This window comes from Giraffa tippelskirchi, chromosome 2 (genome assembly GCF_054371585.1).
Source record: "Giraffa tippelskirchi isolate mGirTip1 chromosome 2, T2T-mGirTip1v1.2.pri, whole genome shotgun sequence".
Taxonomy (NCBI): Eukaryota; Metazoa; Chordata; class Mammalia; order Artiodactyla; family Giraffidae; genus Giraffa; species Giraffa tippelskirchi.
In genome coordinates this window covers 143956455-143978050 of record NC_137276.1, presented here as the reverse complement: position 1 = coordinate 143978050, position 21596 = coordinate 143956455, and the positions used below count along the sequence as shown (strand labels likewise).

The 21596-nt window shown below is 35.3% G+C and overlaps 1 protein-coding gene and 1 long non-coding RNA gene across 3 annotated transcripts in view; one reads left to right on the top strand and one right to left on the bottom strand.

Annotated features, from left to right (window-relative positions):
* Window positions 1-21596, bottom strand: part of NAALADL2 (N-acetylated alpha-linked acidic dipeptidase like 2) — a 1599429-nt gene that overhangs the window by 769299 nt on the left and 808534 nt on the right. The gene's annotated exons all lie outside the window — the stretch shown is intronic.
* On the top strand, window positions 368-20664 carry LOC145538633 (uncharacterized). Its single transcript, XR_014077108.1, has 4 exons — window positions 368-404; window positions 6934-7001; window positions 7911-8010; window positions 17224-20664. It is a non-coding gene; the product is annotated as an uncharacterized LOC145538633 (long non-coding RNA).

Below are 21596 nucleotides of genomic sequence, written 5' to 3'. Positions count from 1 at the left end.
ATTTATTTTCTGTTCTTTTATAAGAAAAGTTTGCTGACCCCTGGATTAGAAGGATACAAGAGGACCTGATGGGAAGCTTTAGCACTAAAAGAGCTTACCTGCCATTAACCAAGTAGTGGAAAAGCATATTAATATAAAGCAGCAGATTCAAAACATACTTAGAAGACTTTAAAGAAAGGATTAAGTTATTAATTGGATGTGAGTTGGAAGTTGAGCTGCTAGGTGAAAGGTGATGTCATTCATTAAAATAGGCAAGATCGGATAGGCATTATGACACTGTGAGGAGGAAATCAAAAGTTCTATTTCATTCATACATACATGAGATGCTATGAGAGAGTTAGAGAGGTCAAAGGATGGTTGTATCTATGACAACAGAACTTGAGTTTTGAAGAGGATAAGGACAGGTGTGTAAATACTAGAGTTGTCATCAGAGAAATGCACCTAAATTCATGGAAACAGATGAGATAATCTAAAGAGAATACCAACAGTGGTGGAAAAATGAAGAAAAATTTCTTAAGACAGTGTTGCTAGGAGTTTTAAATGCTACTGAGAGACAGTAGAATTAAGACAGAAAAATGTCCACTGACTTTTCAAATAGGAAGGCATTTAGTGAATCATTATTGTTCTACTACCGGCACAGAATTAGAAGACATACTGAAGAATGAATGAGAGGAAATGAATGTAGGATGAAAAGACAAATCATTGCAAAATTTTGGGAAATGGGAGGAGAATCAGAAGCACAAGGGAAAGTAAAATAACTTTGGAGTGTGTGTGTGTGTAGAATAGGCTTATGTGAATGAGGAAAGGGAAGTTTTCAACAAAATTGAGTAAGTTTTGTTTGAGGAGTAAGATATTCTAGGTTATGATTCTGAAAGCAATAAAGTTAAAAATACCAGTATATAACAATTTCAGTGTGTGTCTAAAATAGAGAAGTAAAAAAACTGAAACTTTAGGAGAGAAAAGAAGAAAACAGGCAAGTCCACTGAATGTTGAAGATGGTGATATTAAAAGGGCCAGAAAACAGTAATAGGAGAAAGATTGTGAAGCTAGTGCTGAGCCCACACACTGTTGAGTTCAAGAGAATTGAATAGAAAGATTCAAGCAAATAGCAATGAGAGGATGGAGATGGTGACTTCATCACAGTGAAGGGCCTTACCAGGCAAGAAGTCACTAAGCATACTCTGAGGTTCCCCTGTGTGTGTACATCACAGGAGAGGAATGCAGGAAAGGTTAAAATGTGCATCCTCACAGCGGTGGATGTGCAGGACCTAACATGATGAACACTGTAAAATGTAAACAAGATTAGGGCATACCCTTAGCATCACATCCCAAGCTCATTAATTTCAAAGAACACTTTTTAGAGACGTAAGTCGAAACCATATCTTACACATTTTACAAAAACCGCTGTGTTACTGTCCTAGCACTAATATAACTTTTCCAAATTCTGGAATTTGTTACATAAACAAATACACCTCCACAGTTTCATGAACATTTAGTTACAACTACTTTGAAATGAAGTGAAATTCGCTCAGTTGTGTCCAACTCTTTGTGATTCCATGGACTGTAGCCCACCAGGCTCCTCTGTCCATGGAATTCTCCAGGCCAGAATATTGGAGTGGGTTGCCATGCCCTGCTCCAGGGGATCTTCCCAACACAGGTATCGAACCCAGGTCTTCTGCACTGCAGGTGGATTCTCTACCGTCTGGGCCACTAGGGAAGCCCAAAAATATTGGAGTGGGTTGTCTATCCCTTCTCCAGCTCATCTTCCCAACCCAGGTATCAAACCGGGGTCTCCTGCATTGCAGGTAGATTCTTTACTAGCTGAGCTACCAGGGAAGCTATTAACTACTTTAAAATTGTAAGTTTTTTTTTTTTAATAACTACTTTAAAACTTAAATTTTACAATATGAATTAATTTTTTCAGTTTGTTCTGCTAAAGATACTTTGTTGATTAATTTATAATTTATTGATCAGTTGAATCACTAATGACTGTATAAGCATTTATAAAAAATTCATTTGGGGCCATGTACTATCTGAGATAATAAATATTCAAAGATTAATATGACAAATCTGCTGTCAAGGAGCTCATTTCTAACACTGTACATTATAAGGATGACAATTGACTATTCTTTGTTGTACTATGAAAGCACTGGGAGAAATTATCAATTTAAGCTTGGGTATTGAGAAATGTCTTACAGAGGAAGTAATATGTGAACTGAGTAATAAAAGATTAGAAGTCAGGTGTAAGGTCCAAGAAGATAAAGACTGTTATTTTCACCATTCCTATAGGACTGCTTGGCCCATAGTGATATGTAATTAATATTTGCTAAATTCATAAATGGCAAGAGTATGTGGCAAAAAATGATTCTAATTAGAGAGTATATAGGATATTCACAGATTTAGCACATGCACATCTATTCACCTTTTCCTACAATTTATCTGCTTCTAACATGTTGTTTTCTGTGATATTCAGCTGGAATTCAGGGAGTTAGTTATACAGGATGGACTTGCAGACTTGGGGCACACCTTAGAAATGCTCATTGTGATTTTAAAAGTGTTTCTTGGGGGACACTCCCAAACTCTGTTAACTCTTAAAACTATAAAAAAATAGGTTTCTGTGATTTTTGTTTTTAATTCTATCAACACATTTTCATTTGGTACAATATACTCTCACCTCCACACCATGTCTACAGCTCTTGCCAATTAATATATCTCCATCAAGAATAACAGATATTTATTGAATCTTATACACACACCAGTTTTTAATATACACTTCTCTATTGTGTACCTCTTTACCCTTTGGAAAACTTTTGAAATGCTGTAAATAGTAAAATCAATACTTTTCTTCTTTAGGAATTAAATTATTTTAAAGAAATTAAATTATTATTGAAATTCAGTTTCCCAGATTCTTCTCTTTTATTATCATTATTCGAGGGAAAGAAGGGGAATAGAATTTTGATCAAACACAAGCCATATTTGATGAAGAGGTACCTACCCTGGTTAACTAATTAGAAAATTTACATTTTGTGTTGATTATATATAAATAGTTACATATACATCTTTTTAGGAGGGAATGAGAAATTGGACTATTGGTTCTTTTTCTTTTGGCATGGCTATATTAATGTACATACATTTAGTTTGCTAATTGAAGAACAATAAAAGGTTATTTTGAAAGCAATGTTTTGGAAATGGACTTAAGATTGATTCTTATGTTGATTAGATTTCAATGTCACCACAATGGTAAGATATGCCATCATTTTAACTTCCCATGTAAAGTAAGTGAATCTGTATAGTGTTTTCCTTATGGTCTTCAACAAAACTAGAAGTTTCTGGCAAAATGCCAAGAGAGAACCTGCTTTACATTCAAATTTCTGCATCACTGAGAGTGGCGCTATCTTTGAGAACTAACACAGTCTTCACTCTTTCCTGTGCAGGTTCATGAATCGTTGAATTTCCTTCCCCAATGCATGAGCAGCTGTCCCTCTGATACTCACCTGAGGCTTATACAAACCAAAAGGTGCAATGAAGCACAGGAAAAGAACTATGTAACCTACCACATGAACTCAAATAGATGAATTGAAAAATAAATCAATTTACAAAATAATAGGAATAACAGGAATATAACAAAGTTCCTATTATTACAAAATAATAGGAATAATATCAATGCCAAGGACCCATGGGTCTCTCTAAACAAGTCAAGTATGGACAGCCATTATTGTAATAAACTAATGCAGAAAGGTAGACTCTTGCATTTCTCCTACTCTCACTAGATGAATAGAATGCTGTGATGTGCATTTTTAGCCTTATTCCTGGTTCTCCTCCATCCTCACATTTATTTCTTTCTATTTGTTTATACCAATTTCAGTTGAAGCTAAATTTCCATATTTTTTCCTATCCATGTAATCTACCTTAAAGTCTTAATCTATTTAACCCCTTACCATTTCAAAGACAATGTACACAAAAAGAAACCTCTGTGGGGGAGTAATCAGCAACTCCATTTGAAAACAATCACTTTATAACTTTTCACCTAAATGTCTCAGAGTAATATTCCATTCATCATTTGAAAAGAGTATAGATTTTTTTTTTTTAAATAAATTTATCTAACCAGCAGGTAGAAAGAGCAAACACATTCTGGATTTTTCCTCCATGTCATGGATAAACTTTTTAAACTGGAAAACTAGCAAATGTTTTTCCAGCTATTTCAATCTACTGTGCTATATCCTCCAGTTGTAACTTGAGTTTTATTTCATATATACCTGAAGCATAACATGAAGGTTTGCCTGCCTCTATGAACTAAGTATAGACTAGTTCACTTCAGATATTTTCTAGAAACAATATAGGTCACAATGATCAAATCACAGAGATTAGCTGTGATATCCTTTCTCAAGCCTGGAGAAAAGAAATAAGTGGTCAGTTCCAGGCAATATAATTTCATCTAGGTTTACTCATATGTAAACATCAGTGCATGCTTGAAGATCAAGATCTTATATATATATATGGTCAGAAATATGTTCTAAAAGTAAAACAGATCTTTTATTTTAAAATATTTAAATACTGTATAGGTATCTCAGTTTGCCTAAACAGAGAAAAGACAACAAAGAATCAAGCATACAAATTTTAGATACACCTCTTTTACACCTTTAATTGACAAAGCTTCCCTTGAAAATGAAATCAAATCAAGCTATTTTAATACCCTGGAATATTAACTTTCCTCTTGAGTGCTGGTTCCTGGCAAGAATCACTTAGAGAGTCTGCAAACAGTATGAGGATGTTGTGCAACTTTTGGGCTCATATTATATACTCCAGAGGCACAAATAATTTGAATTAACTATGTATGAGAAAGAGATGAAATCAGTCAAAGCTGAAGAAAATAGAAACCTTTATAAACATGGCAAAATGCATCCTTCTCCACTGCCCATTAAACATTAAAATGAGATTTGCAGTCTGTATCATTTTGAGCATCTATGCAGACACCACAACATAGTGCAATGTAAAATTTCAGTAGGCTGGGGTGGAAGGAAGGGGAACAAAACATTTTGGATAAATAAAATGTGGTCTCAGGCAAAAAGAAAGATTGAAGCATTTAATTTAGGGGGACAATTCTTGGTTAAAAATCAGGAAAAACGGAAAATTTAATAGTCTTTTCTAGGTTAAGAAGCACCAGAAAGGAAAATTTAATAACCTTTTTCCTAAAACTCAGGTTACACTTTACAACAAATATGTCTGAACATTAGGATCTTGCAATTAAGTTAAAGTTAAATGATCCTAGAAAAAATTAATGATTTTGTTATTATGGTACAACTGAAGTCCTGTGCTTTTATGTGCATTTTTATAAAATTCTTGCCTGTATTTGACTCTGATTTATTGAACAAATGACAAAGATTCTCTCCATGACCAAACGTCTCAGGCACCTCTGAATTCTTTATCAATTAGACCTTCACTTTTGAGCTACTGCATTCCTCTCTGTGTTGTTCAATATTAGTAGGAATCCTGTGAAGTCAGTTTAACCAGGATGCCCCATTCTTAGTTGGGCTTCTCTGGTGGCTCAGCTGGTAAAGAAGCTGCCCGCATTGTGGGAGACCTGGGTTCGATCCCTGGGTTGGCAAGTGAGAGGGGAAAGGCTACCCACTCCAGTATTCTGACCTGGAGAATTCCATGGGCTGTATAGTCCACGTGGTCACAAAGAATCAAACACAACTGAGCGACTTTCACATCACTTCCCATTCTCAGTAGATTATCACCCTCAGTATCTCATCTTGTTCCTCATCCCCTACCATTTCCCAGGGGATTCTTGATCACCTTGGCCTTCCTTCAGGAAGAATCTTTTTGGGTCAGTTTAGCCAAAATTTACGTGATCACCGAAGTATCCTCTAATAATATTCAATTTATTGACTCAAACTCTTTTCCTTGTCTATAAATGACTATTTCTGGTTTTTGGAGTTAAGTCTAATCTCTGTCTTCAACTGCAAAAGCCCATTGCAGTGGTCCCCATATTTACTGAGATGGTGAGACAGTCTGCTCAAACAAGTCTGCCTTCCCTTCTTAACAAATGTTTATGAATAAATTTTTCTTTCAATAGGTAGCCCACTATAATAGCAATTCCAAAATTTGTTTTGTTTTATTGTAAGTATTCTCTCCCAAAATGCAAATAAGAATTTGCTGATAGAAATCTCATCCACAGGGATAAATATTAATCTTATGGATACCTCCTGGTAAAAAATATGGAAAAAATAATTTCGAAATTTTCATGAATTTTTTTCCAAAATTTTACCTCTTCTGAAAGGGTAGAAATGTTTTCCAGCTTTGAAACACTTTGAGATTATTCATGATCATAATTCTCTTCATTACAAAAATATCTAAATTAACCATTACTTCTAACAATTGCATATTGCTTATACTTTTGTAAACAAAAAGAATATATAGATATATGTACAAAAAACCATATAACTTTATCTACTGATGTACATTAATGTATAAAACTTATAAGCCTTTTATAACAAATTGATATAATATTTAGTCTCTAGTAAAGCAAATCTTAAAAAAATATAAACTCAAAATTGGTAGCTAATGTTATCAAATTAAGAAAATAATTACTTAATTAAAAATTAAAAAAAGAAATCAATTTGCTATACCCTCCACTATTTCTATCATCTCCAGAAACTTAGGTACTGCTAGTAAGTCACTTGTAGTCCCACGTAGTCAAGACCAAATGAATTTCCTTTATGTCAGTTTTGTGCTACCTATAAAGGTTCTGAAAAATTGCCAGTGTTATCCCAGATGCATTTCATGAATCTGATCCTACAAAGGCTAGACATAGTAGAGAGATTTTAAATTCTTTCACTTCCTATCAAACAAGCGTTAACAGATAAAGAGAGAGAGAGAAATCTAGTCACTTCTTTCTTAAACTTGACTACAATTCTGATAAAATTTCAGCTCCTGTTCATGGCATCTTTATAGGCCTAGACATAATCGGTACCCAAATCGGCTACTTTCAGCTGCAGGTATGTTTCTGTAACCCTGGCTAAGTCAGTCTTTGTTGTACTCTCTATATCAGTGAAGCCCAAGACTTTCTTTTAATTAAGACTTATTTTACATATTTGTAAGAATCTTACAGATATAGATTACTGATATTTCATTGCACTTGCAGCTAATTGCATATTTTAAAATAAAATTGAAAATTAATTAATCTAAACATTTGAGGTTATTCATTCTTATTAAGCTAATAAATTTGGCTTGAATTTATATGCTTCTGTTGGCATTCAAATTGAACCCTCAAATTAGCATACTTTTTCTTTTATCTTTATTTGATTTTGAAAATGAATTATTAAAATTCACAGATGAAATAAATCATATGTTCATTATGATTAACTTATTTCAAAAATAGAATACACTAACAGTAAAGTTCCAATTAATCAGCTTTTTAAAAATATTTTTGAGTAGTATCTTTACAAGATAGCTATTCAGTAAGAAATTGAAGTGATTTTAAACACACTTAATTTTATTCACATTTTCTGATCATTTCAAGAACTTTATTTTCCTGATTAGAAACTCCTTTTGTTTCCTTTTCTTGGTAGAACAACCTTCATTGTTAAGCCTATTGTTATTTATACCTTAAATGCTAGAGTTCCAGAAAGAAAGGTTCTTTGTGATTTACATTTTTTTAGCCATTAAGGTACAATTTCAGTCATTCTTACAGATTTCAAACAGTGATTAGAATTCTCTCTATATTGATCTTGATAATATTGGGAATACTGTGTTGTTCCAATATACAACTACTACTGGAAATGTGATTTGCTGTATGTGTGGATGTGTGTGTGTGTGTGTGTGTGTGTGTGTTTGTGTGTGTCTGTGTCTGTCTTTTTTGGTGAAAAAAGATACTAACATAAATTTTACATTCTTTTTTTCCCCAGTTACCACAAAAGAAATGAAAATACCAAGTAACATAAAGAGGACAAGCAATTTGTGAACTGAACAATGTAAAACCAAAGAAAATGCAGCCATAAATTCTATGTAAGCCAAGAATTTGAGTACTAGACAAATATAGATTAAACTAGATTAAAAATACACCAATTTTACAAGGCCACAGAAAATTTAGAATCAGAAATTTTTTTCTAATAATTTCCAAAGAAAACAAACATTTAAAGATTTTAAAATATTATCTGAATTGAGTTCAGTGTATACTAGTTTCCTAAGAGATACTAATGGAATGAGAACCAGTGACATAGTCCCAAAAATTAATTTTATAAATGAGAAAACAGATCTTAAGGAACAAACTTCCCTGCATCGAAGTTACTAAGAGGCAATGTCAGGAAGCTTACCCAGGATCTTCTGATTTAAAACACAGTGTCAAATATGGAACTAACTTTTAATTTTTCTAGCTTTTCACAGGTGACTGATCCTCTCTCTCTCAGTTCTAATTATTTGTTTTGGTAGAGCCAAATATACCGTCTCTATTTCAAATTTCTTTCTTGATCTATTCAGGAAAAAAAAAATCTCTTGAGATTTTGGGGGTAAGCCTTGCATATCAGTCAGAATTCTCCAGGAAACAGAAGTGACAGGGCAGGTGTGGGTGAGTGTCTGCTGTGTGTATACATGAAAATAGATTATGAAAGATGACCTCATGCAATTATGGAGGCTCAGGAGTCCCAAGATCTGCAGTCAAGAGTTGAAGACCCAGGAGAATTGATTTATGTATCCCCAGTCTGGGTCCAAAGGCCTAAGAACCATGAGAGCTGATGCTGCAAATTCCAATCCTAAAGCCAGCATGCTCAAGAACCAAGAAGTATCAATTTTATTACCAGTCTGAAGGTTAGAAATGACCAAAGGTCAGACCCCAAGCAGTCAGGCAGGAGGTATTTCCTCTCACTCAGGCTTTTTGTTCTATTTGGGTGTTTAATTGACTGGACGATGCCCACCTATACTTTGGAGGACAATATGCTTTACTTGGTCTATTGATTCAAATGTTAATCTCATTCAGAAATGCCCTTAAGACACACTAGAATAATGTTTAGCCAAATGCCTGGGCACCCTGTAGCCCAGTCAAGCTGACACATAAAATTAACCATCATACCTGGAATCTGGAAATTCTATCCTCCAGTTCTCAGATAGGTCCAACCCAGCTCTTTGTCTCACCAATGCTCTGTGGCATCAAGTTCTCAGCTCCCAATGACTGTGTCATCTATTGATCTACCAATTCAGGGTCGAGTAATATTTGTGTTAAATGGAATATGATAAACCACAATCAACAGTCATTGCAGTTTGTGTTTTTGTTTCTTCTGCTTGATGTGAAGACTACCCTTATTTTGAAAGAGACTTAGGAATGACTTTCCTTCCCTTTTGTGGCCTCATCATGAGGCCACAAAATCAGTTAACTCTATTGATGTGTGCCTAAAAAGCACACAGTAAAGATAGCTCAGCTAAAAGCTGAATGTGCCTTGCATACAACATTTTTTAAATTTATTTATTTTTATTGAAGGATAATGGCTTTACAGAATTTTTTTGTTTTCTGTCAAACCTCAACATGAATCAGCCATAGGCATACATATATTCCCTCTCTTTTGAAACTTCCTCCCATCTCACTCCCCATTCCACTTGTCTAGGTTGATACAGAGGCCCTGTTTGAGTTTCCTGAACCATACAGCAAATTTCCATTGGCTATCCATTTTGCATATGGTAAGGTAACAACAGATTTTTGATGACTGAAGAAATAAATGATTCCACCTAAATTCTGGTTCCACATCTAAAGAAAATTCCCAAACTAAGGTATTTAGATAAAAGATCATTATCATTTTTTCTATAAAATACTTATTTTTTTAAGGGGGACATACAAACCTCTTTATAACTTTGTGGTTGCTATGAGTGGATTACTGGGCTTCCCTGGTGGCTCAGCAGTAAAGAATCTGCCAGCAATGCAAGAACTGAACTGCAGGAGACATGAGTTTGATCCCTGGCTCAGGAAGATCCCCTGGAGAAGGCAGGGCAACCCACTCCAGTATTCTTGCCTGGAGAATTCAGGCAAGAGGAGCCTGGCAGGCTACAGTCATGGGGTCACAAAGAGTCAGACACAACTCTAAAGCAACTTAGCGTGCATGCATGAGTGGGATATTAGGCTGAATTATCAATTTTTACTTTGTGGGAAATTTTATGTTGATTAATTAAATAAACAGCACATGTATAAGTAGGGAAAGACTATATTCTCTATGTTAATCAACGATAATCCTATTTTTTTGGGGGGGAATTGTTAATTACTACATGGACTTACACTGAATTATATTCACCCCAAAAGATAAAAACTGAGATATTAGATAACCTTCAAGTTAAATGTGGGAAGACTGCAGTCAACTGGAGAATCCTACTTAAGGCATAACTCTCTGTTCCTCTTCATTTTTGGCTATATTTGTGTGTGTGTGTGTGTGTGTGTGTGTGTGTGTAAATGCCACATGCCAGCAAGCTAATACTGTGACATGCTATACGAATATGGTTGGAAGAATAGATGTCCAGATAAAGCTTAGAGCTTCATAGTCTCTTATAGTAACTAGACTAATTCAGAATTGTTAGTTTTCCAGATTCACACAGAATCAAAATATTAATAGAATCCATTTAATGCTCAATGTCGTCTGTATGTCAGTGTATTCATGGGTATTATATTATTTAATTATAACTCTAATAAGTGGTATTCTCTCCATTTTACAAATGATTAAGCTCAGGCTTAGAGAATTAAAAGATCTATATAGCATGAAAAATTTGATCCAAGATTTGAACCAAGATTTAGCTCAAACCCTCAGCTTTTATAACTACACAATACTGCCTTCTGTACTCCACGCTGTATTTACCTAGATGTAGAGGATCTTTTTTTCATTCTGGTGATAGAAATCTCTGATGTTAGAAACTGGCACAAATTAATCAATTTAAGTATAGCAAATAGAGGTATGCAGTCCCAAGGCTGCTATGTCTGTTCATTTTTATGATTTTGGTTTAAAGACTTTTCAGTTTTAGATTTTTTGTGTTTTAATGATTTTTCGCACTCACTAGATGCTAAGTTTTTCCAAATTTCTAGGGTGCTCACAGAGGATACAGGATAGATACTTTGACAGCAAGTTCTAGGTCTCTTTTTTAATGACAAAGAAAGAGGCTAAATGTGACATTTAGTAGCAGTGTCTTTGTTACGTAAAAAACTTCATTATAGTATTAAGAAAATTATGTAGGCCTACCTTGATTAACTCTGTTGTATTGAACACAGGGTAGGTGGGTAATTTGACCAGGCCACAGGGAGCCAGAATTTTTGGCTAACCATTGTCTTTGGGTATGTCTGTGAGCATGTTTCTACAGGAGATCAGCATTTGATTTAGCAGGCTGAATGAAGACTGCCCTCTCCATAGTAAGTGGGCATCCTCTAATCCACTGAGGGCTTAAATATTGATAGAACAAAAAAGCAGAGGAAGAAAGAATTTACTCTCTGAAAGGTTGAACTGGGACATGGGCCATCTTTTGTTCAGATTAAAACTTATACCATCAAACTCCCTGGTTCTCAGGTCTTGCAGCTTAGGCTGGAATAATACCTCCAGCTCTTTCAGTTTTCAGCTTGCAGACATGGGACTTCTCAGCCTCAATCACCATATGTGTCAAATCCTTATAATAAATGTCTCTCTGTCTCTCTTCTCTTTCTCTACATACATATGTGTGTGTGTATGTATGTGTATACATATATAACATACATATATATGTATATCCTATTGATTCTGCCTCACAAGAGAACTCTGAATAATCTAGTGAGAGGTAACAGATCAACTAATTTAGAATATCTTTTCTTTTAAACTTGACCACAGTAGTTATAGAGGTATATCTCTTCTGCTTTTCTATACACAACTAGCTATGTGATCACATGAAAAGTTCTAAATTGTTAAAATTAGGTAAGAGCTAGTTCCAGAAGTCCTACAGCCAGTATTTGGAAGAATAAATCATCTTTATTTTTTTACTACAAACTTTTAGTGTTTTAAGAAAGGATAAGATTTAGTAATTCAGTATCTCATCATTGAAAGACATTTTAATATAACACAAAAATCAAGGATACACCAAGTAATTTATTACACCATCTTCTAGAGTATCTTTTTTTTTCCAAACTTTTCAAAGCCAACGAAGAGTGTGATTTCAACATAGTGCTCAAAAAAAAAAAAAGGCAATGTAGGAAATAGTAAGCATAATCAATCACTGATCGCATTATATGTAATTCAATATACACTAATCACACATCTCATCTTCAGATAATAATCTTCATTCATGCAAGAAATTATTAAAATAGTATCTTCACTGAAGTGGTAGAACTATTTATCTCAAGATTTGCCTGAGAATAAAGAACATGGATGGGGAAAGAGTGGAAACTGTCAGACTTTATTTTTCTGGGCTCCAAAATCACTGCTGATGGTGACTGCAGCCGTGAAATTAAAAAAATGCTTACTCCTTGGAAGGAAAGTTATGACTAACCTAGACAGCATATTAAAAAGCAGAGACATTACTTTGCCAACAAAGGTCCATCTAGTCAAGGCTATGGTTTTTCCAGTGGTCATGTATGGATGTGAGAGTGGGACTGTGAAGAAAGCTGAGCGCCGAAGAATTGATGCTTTTGAACTGTGGTGTTGGAGAAGACTCTTGAGAGTCCCTCGGACTGCAAGGAGATCCAACCAGTCCACCCTAAAGGAGATCAGTCCTGGGTGTTCATTGGAAGGACTGATGTTGAAGCTGAAACTCCAATACTTTGGCCACCTCATGTGAAGAGTTGACTCATTGGAAAAGACCCTGATGCTGGGTAGGATTGGGGGCAGGAGGAGAAGGGCACAACAGAAGATGAGATGGCTGGATGGCATCACCGACTCGATGAACATGGGTTTGGGTAGACTCTGGGAGTTGGTGATGGACAGGGAGGCCTGGCCTGCTGCGATTCATGGGGTCACAAAGAGTCAGACACGACTGAGCGACTGAACTGAACTGAACTGAACTGAATGGTCTAGTGGTTTTCCCTCCTTTATTCAATTTAAGTCTGAATTTCGCAATAAGGAGTTGATGATCTGAGCCACAGTCAGCTCCTGGTCCTGTTTTTACTGACTGTATAGAGCTTCTTCATTTTTGGGTGCAAAGAATATAATCAATCTGATTTTGGTGTTGACCATCTGGTGACGTCCATGTGTAGAGTCTTCTCTTATGTTGTTGGAAGAGGGTGTTTGCTATGACCAGTGCATTCTCTTGGCAAAACTCTGTTAACCTTTGCCCTGCTTCGTTTTGTACTCTAAGGCCAAATTTGCCTATTACTCCAGGTGTTTCTTGACTTCCTACTTTTGCATCCCATTCCCCTATAATGAAAAGGACATCCTTTTTGGGTGTTAGGTTTAAAAGGTCTTGTAGGTCTTCATAAAACCATTCAACTTCAGCTTCTTCAGCATTACTAGCTAGTTCTGTTTATTTATCTCATTTCAAGCCTTAAAGAATCAAAGATGCTAAAGGTCAGAGAAGCAGATGGAGACCTGGTAAAGAAGCAGGTGTCAATGGGGCAATGGCTGCAGCTATGGTAAATGCAGGCACCCACTAGCCATGGTGCACCTGTAACACTTTAGTTATTCTTTGCCCTTGTTGCACTCTCTGGGGAGCTTTGAAAAATTCCTGATACCAAGGTCTCACTGCCCTAGAGATGTGAGGTGAGGCTAGAGTATCATACATTTTGAAATCTCTCGAAGAGTTTGTAATGTGTAGCCACTGTTGAGAATCATCGACTCAGATAGGTTTGAAAAATCCTGAAGGCCATGTGAATATACCCAATTTGTAATAGCTTCATGATGACATAATCTGAGGGACTCCTCTTCACTCAAAAGCTTTGAATTCCCTTTCTGACATGCCCTCCCTTTATTGTTGCTTTTATTCATTTTGAACTTACATTCACTCTAAAATAACAGAAATTTGAAGTAAGGAAAGTACTGTGAGTTGTTTTGAATTCTCTAACACATACAGTGGCTTTTGTCAGAGATAAATAGATATCTGGGGCTTTGATCCTTCTGTTATATTTTGTTTATCTTCATTCTCAATTCTTCACAGTGTAGGTGTCAAAGATACCCTACATAGTTCTTCAGAAGCGAGAAATATATAACAAATGTGATGACAAATTGCAAAGCATCTATCCTTTCTTCTCAACTACCCAGATGCAAAAACAACTCAGTTTTAAAAGTCTTTGATATTAGTAATGAAATTAAATACACACATGCTATTGCTAGAGCATCACATACCAGGACTGTTTTAAACACTTCGAATATATTAATTCATTTAATCCTAGTAATAATTTAATAACAAAGTAATATTTTACATCAATTTTGCAGATGAGAAAAGAGGCATGGAGAGGTTAAGCTTCTGAAGGTCACTAACAAACGCATAGCAGACAACCACTCCTTTAAAATCTGTGGTCTTAATTACAGTCTGTGACGCCCCCATGAGAATGGAAATTTATTTTCCTAGAGTAGACCGATGATTTACCATTCCATGCTTGTAATTAATGGATTGAGTCCTCATAGTCTAGTAGGATAATGCAACAGTAGCAACATTTACATTTTATAGTATTTTTTCTGAGTGATAAAGTTACCAGGAAAAAAATCACCTTAAAAGCACTAAAGTCATCCTCCAGTTCTCAGAAAAACAGGCATGTGATGTTGTAATCACCTAGGAACTCTCTGTTATAAAAATAAGTTATGTTGGAAGCTCCATTAAAAGAGAGTCACTGTGAGTAAACTCATGCAAATCCCCTCAGAAGAGTCAATAAGATCAGCATGGGAAGTTCAATGAGTTGGGGAAACCCATGAGAGCAAAAAAAAATTCCCAAAATACTAGGAAAAGTTTAAATGTTCTAAGCTTCAGAACTGGTTTTAAAAAATTTAATTGAAAACAATTGATTTCAGTGAACAGCCTCTGAAAGCCAACCAATCAATGACAGCCTCATCCTCTGAAAGTCAGTCACTGAGAAGTGGAGTCACTCCAGTGAAAAATGTTCTAAGTCCTTGTAAACCTACTCCTAAGTCTGTAATTCATGTGCCAATGATGTAAATAAAACCATAAGTTTGCTTTGCTCAGCAAAACGGTTGCTGAGCAACATAGTATTCCCTTGACTTGACTTTCTTGGTTTCAGATACTGAGTGGTAATCTCTTCTCTAAACAGAGGAGTCTCTTAAGTGTTTTTGTCTTAAAACCTTAAAATGTAATGCTATTCCAACACTAGACTGCACCAGTAACAGTAGTTCTAAGTGTGTGATGTAGAGCAGGCTACATCTAGTACTGACATAGTAACCATCTGGTAGAGTGGTACTCACAGATGAAGCTTCATAAGTGAATCAAAAAAGCTACATATGAAGATGGGTCCTCCATGAGGACCTGAGCACAGAACAACCTGTGCTGTTCCAGACTGAGAAGGTACAATTTTCCTTTCATGGAATCAAAGCACTCTTAAAATGATTCTAGGTGAGGGAAGCCTCAATGCCTCAGTGAATACCATGTTAGAAGAACAGTCTAGTCTTCAACACTGACATGACATGGTCTAGAAAAGCAACAGCAGATGGAGAGTGGGCAGAACAGGTTCCCATGTCTCTGCCCATTTTGATAGAAAATCTAGACACCTTTTGAATTGTATAAATCTGTAAAGTTTAGGGCAGTTCAGCAGAAAGATATTTAAATGGTAAGTGGTATATTTCTTATTAATAAGACATACAGATTCACAAACAGTAAACTGGAAAAATAAGAGATATGCATGTATTTGCACCTTAAGCCTGGAAGAAAGTTGATACTTGTGAATGTGTATCTATTTATTAATGAAATCTCATGGTTCTTTTGGGTACTTTCTAAAATCTCTTCTCAAAGAGAGACCTTGCCTGAGATCCTCATGTTAGAGTTTTATATAATGTAGAAATGTTTGAATGTCCATATTATTTTCTCCATCACTACCAAATCCTCATTTTACTTTTAAATAATATTTTTGATGTATCAGTTTTAGTTTTCTTTAATCTTACCTAGGGATTAGTACCCATATATTATATCCTTAATTTTTCATGTACCATTGTAGAGGGAAACCATCAAAGACGTCCTAACATTTTATTCGTAATATTTTGTTGGTTCAAGTCATGGAACAAATTTGTATTAGGTTGAGTTTCATTACTGATCTTTAATTTTTATTTTGCTGTGATGCCCAGTCAAAATATATGGTGATTTCCGACCTAGAGGTAATCAGATCTACATCCGCCTTAATCTCAGGATAGTTCACCCTTTAGAAACTATTTGCTGTGAATTAAAAGACAATTCCCAGTCTATAGGAGGTTTATGGCAGAAAAGCCACTACCAACAAAGCAACTCAGCCAGAACTGCTGAATCTAACAAGAGCAGACAGCCGTTGAGCCTCCTCACAGTGGGCACCAAGCAATGGCTGGCCAGCAGTTTCTAAGGTGGCTGCCTATTAAGCCAGACATAATGATAGAAGAGCCTGGAACACTATGGTCCATAGGGTTGCAAAGAGTTGGACACAACTGAAATGACTTAGCACACACACATGCAATGTAGCTACCAAGGATCAGGGACTTGAAAACTCTTCCTGGCCCCTCCAGGTCCCTGATCACACACTGCTGATGACATGCTAAGTGATAAATGGGAAAAGCAGCTTACTAATGCAGACACAGTTCTCACAGTCACTGGGACATCCCTACTTTAATCCACTACAAGTTCAACCTCAGAAGCAGAGACCCACATAAGGCACTCAGACCCCATTGCAGCTCTTTTTTTAAGGTATGCCTCATTGCTTAAGCAAATTTTGAATTTGAATTCTGTCCAGTAGAATATTCACTCTCTTTTAGCCACTGCCTCCTCCACTAATTATAAGCTTTTATTCATAGCTTCCCTCATTTTCTTTATTTACTTGTCCCTGAAGGCATTTGAATTTATAACTCCCATGACTAACCTGTCAGCTACAGGAAGGCAGGGATTATGTCAGTTTCATTCACTAATGTATATCTGGCAGCTTACAGAATACTTTATACATTGCAGGCTATCATTAATATTTGATGAAGCAGAGAATGTATAAATTGATGAATGGTAGCCTTGTATTCAGATTTGCCAAGTGAGCAGCAGAGAAGTAAAATCTATATATGCCCACTCTGACCATTTTTATATTCCTTAAAACTGACCATTTCTTGTTCCCTTAAACTCTAACAGATGCAAGTGAAGGCAGGCCATCTAAATTGGTTACTCCGACACCAAATGACAAATCTCAGTTTCTGAGTCCTGGAGGTGAAGGTTACCAAGTGAATCCAGACCATTATATTTGTGAGTACACTCAGTGTATAACACACTGCTTCTAAAAGACAAGCAACATATAGCTGCACTGGCACCTGTCATATCCTTTTAAATAATAATCGGTCTCAGGGAGAGAAAAAAATGGGGCAAGGGGATTCTTAAAAGCCGAGATAAACAAAGCTAGGACAAACTCCTTTCACTGGTATAAAATCTGACAGTCTCATTTATGAGTGGCTCCAGGATAGAGTGTGAAACCAAGAGAGGTTATTGTCATCAGCTTTCCTTTGAATACACTAGCCTGTGAATTTCTGGCACCTAGCTCAATAGCTTTTGAACGGGCACTTGGAGACAACGAAACATTTCCATCACATCCTTTATGCTCTTTTGAAACCTTTCAATTGCTTAAAAACACATAGTGATTCTTAATCTCATTGTTGTCTATGATCTAGAAACTTCATCGCCAAAGTTGAGAAAACATATGCTGACAGGGAAGTACGAAATGATTGCTTCTTTCTAATACCTGCGGTCAGAGCATGATAATAACTGTGTAAGACAACTTTTCCCTTCTCTCAAAATAATTATGGCTCTCTAGAATTCAGCATCTGTGCCACCAGATGTTACTGTCAAACACGTAAGCAATGGGTTTGAGCCCTGCACAAACCTGGCTAGCTTCCAGGAATCTTTGTCTGAATACCTCACCAAAAGCAGGGGGCTTTCTGGAGTCAAGATTTTAAGTATCAGACCACACTAGTCCAGTTTCTAAGGAAGAAATGGTTTTCTTTAGTGATGGATTGAATCTGTTCTGGTTCAAGCTACTACTTTGGGGCTATAGATCAGCACTTTTATAGCTATGTTTTAGACAGAATATAAACTAAGGCATTTAACATCAATAATAAGAAAAGATAATCATAAACCAAATATATGTCACTATTTTCCCTCAAATAAATGGCATCCTGCTGACATGGCAAATAACCAAATAATTTTGTCAGGATAGAAAGAATTTCTTTACAAAAAGATGCAATGTTAATACTTTAGGTAGACTGTAAAACATTAGTTATATAATACAGTCAGTGTTAGGAAGCCATTAAAATGTTGATTAAGTGATGCAGTGAATTTTAATTAAGCGCTTCATAAAATTAGGTGCAATTCTTAAAACTGGAGATTCTTTTTGATATTAAAATAGCTTCAATTTATGAAATAAAGAGAGCAGATCATAATTTCATTTTTTTCTTTACTTGAGTAAATTAACAAATTTATAACCATAAAAATATTTTTAACAAAATACTGATGTTTTACTAAGATTTAAAGATGCATTTGTTTCAAATTCTAAATTTACTTCAGAAGATATTAGTTAACCTTTTCCTAAAAGAATGTCTTAGTCAAAACCAGTGCTTCTCTCTAGCAAAAACCACTTAAACGTAAATAATTTAGGAACTGTGTTAAAATGAAGCTTCTTTATGCACTTTTATGATTAAATGAGTGATACATTTCAGACCTTGGAAGAATATTGTGTATTTACATGATGCCAATAAATCAGAATTCATTTAAATTTAGCTTAAATAAAACTAGTTTTTTTTTTTCCAAAAAGGGAAAAGTCAAATCATCACTTTTATAGGAAGAGAAAATTATTTAAGTAATTAATTTTCCTACTACTATTCTGTCATCAAGTAGCTAGAAGGAAAATACACACAGTGAAGGAAAATAGTAGCTTTGAGTCTGTTTTAAATTATTTTTTCTGTTTAGTTCATGCGATTGAAGTCATTCATCCTTCAAAATCTACTTCTTTCAGCATAGTTAGTAATACATATGATATATCCAATGTTTTAAAGTAAGATAAGTCAAACTGAGTTTTATTTTACCTCTATACTTTTCTTCTGCATCCTCTCACTATAAGCTAAATTATTTTAGCTTGCCAGTTACTTATTAGTAATCCCACCAGAGGGCAGACAGGAGAAAGCTCAGACTAAAATTTCAAATGAGCACAATACTGTTATTTATTTCTTTTTCCTACCAAAGTCAGGGAAATATTTAATGCTTATTTTAGGCCATTTTGCATATTTTTCCACAGTCATTTCTGGGTAGATCAGAAGCTGTTCATGAGCTAATAATTACCTAAAATAAATTTTAGTGGAACTATTTTGTATAAAGATTAGAGTCAATGGATACACATCAGCCAAAGTTAAAATTCAAGAAAAGTTCATAATAATAAGCCAATACAGAGACTTCAACTGGTGAGATTTTCACTATCTTGTAGGAATCATGTATCATACTTATTATCAAATACAGTAACCTGTCACATTTTCTACAATGAGAGTTCTGACGAAGGCGAATACAGAGAATTATATTAATCCAATCTGCATGCTACAAAAAGATATAAAACAATTTCCACATCCACAGGAGTCAATCAGTACTTGATTCCAGCTATAAGCTTGACATAATATAAGGGGGGATTAAGAGCCACTTTATTATATTTGTCAAAAGAGCAAATTCCCTTCAAATTCAAACTTCTTTGAAATAGTAGGGAGGATTGTTCTAGAATATGCTTTTAAACATCTTTAAATACTGCAGTGATAAGGAACAGTAAATTATTACCTCCAAAATAATTTTATGCAAAATTAATAGAAGTATGCATTTTTGCAATAGCACTAATTCAGGTGAAAAACCATTGAGGAGTCTCACAGAGTAACACAAAATCTCATTTTATAGGTATCAATAAATTAACTGGGAATTCATGTAATTCACTACTATGTCTAAACAGTTTTATCTTTGAGTCTAGATTTATAAATACTGGCTAAAGAAGGACAAAAGAAAGAAAAAAAATCATTTTCTTTATGGTCAATTAAAACACAGAAACTTTGTTAATTCTGAAGGTAACTTGTTCAAACTTAATATCTAGATCTGTTAGTAGGTTTACATTTATTGAATGTCACTACTAAGTAGGTACACTGGGAAATATTATTAGAAGTGTCTCTAAATCTAACTAAAGAAATACGAGCAGTTCACTAAATGAAAAATCTAGGTAGCTGAAGAGAGTGTTAGCACGTCAGGGGGCAGAGCAGATACTGCCACAGAGGAGGTAAATGAACACTGGTTTACAAGACTCATCCAAACAGGGGATATATCAGCTACAGAAATTTTGCCACTACCTAAATGAACAGTAAGGGGTCCAAGACAAATATCCTGCCTATGAGTAAATAGTAGATACTCCAAAATTCCTCTCTATCCAATGATGAATTCAAAGATTTAAAATTTGATGTATATAAAAAATGCAGCAAATTAAGGAAATGAGAGAATGGTGATGAATAATAGAAAAAAGAGGGCTGTGGTGAGGGGGGTTTTTTTAGGAAGAAAAAAAAAAAAGATTTGAAACTGAAAAACACAACAGCAAAGTTAGAATCAGCACTGGAGACACTGAGTACCATAATTGGCACTGGAGAAAATTAAACGAGGGATTTAGAGAGTAAATCTGAGGTGCTTTCCAAAAACAGAAAAAAAATGAGTGGAACAAGTAGCTTGCTGAATTCTGTGTACAGCATGCTTCTGCATGTGGGGATTATATTTACTAAGAATAAACAGAGGAAATAGTCAAAGGCGCTAATAGTGACCATCACTAAATTGTGCAATCATGAGAGAATTTTGCTCTTATTCTTTACATTTTCACAATATAATGAGTTTTTCAGCTAGTATGTGCTACTTTTATAATTAGAAGCAAAAGTAAACACACAGGCACAACATGACTGTATTTTTGGTAGATGCATTGACGGACTGACTTTGTCTATAATAACCCATTCCTGCTCTCCGATCAGTGTTAGATTGGAGCCTTCGTAAAACTGCGCTGTGCTGTGCTTATTCACTCAGTCATGCCCAGCTCTTTGTGACCCCATAGACTGTAGCCCTCCAGGCTCCTCTATCCATGGGATTTCCCAGGCAAGAATACTCGAGTGGGTTGCCATTTCCTTCTCCAGGGGATCTTCCTGACCTAGGAATCGAACCTGCATCCCCTGCATTGCAGGTAGTTTCCTGCACTGCAGGTGGATTCTTTATTGCTGATCTATCAGGGATGCCCTATGGGGAAGCCCTTAAATTACAATAATAAAGCCTAATTAACTTAGGCTCTATTTCTCCCTTTCAACTCTGCATACTTTAAAATTCTATGAAGTTGGTGCTCAGAATTAATTTTAACTTGTAAAAGCATGACATGCTGGATGATTCTTGGTTACGTCATTTAAGAAAGATACGGGTTTAAAAGTTTTCCTTAGTTAATCAAGAGGAAAAGAAAGGATAATTTGAAA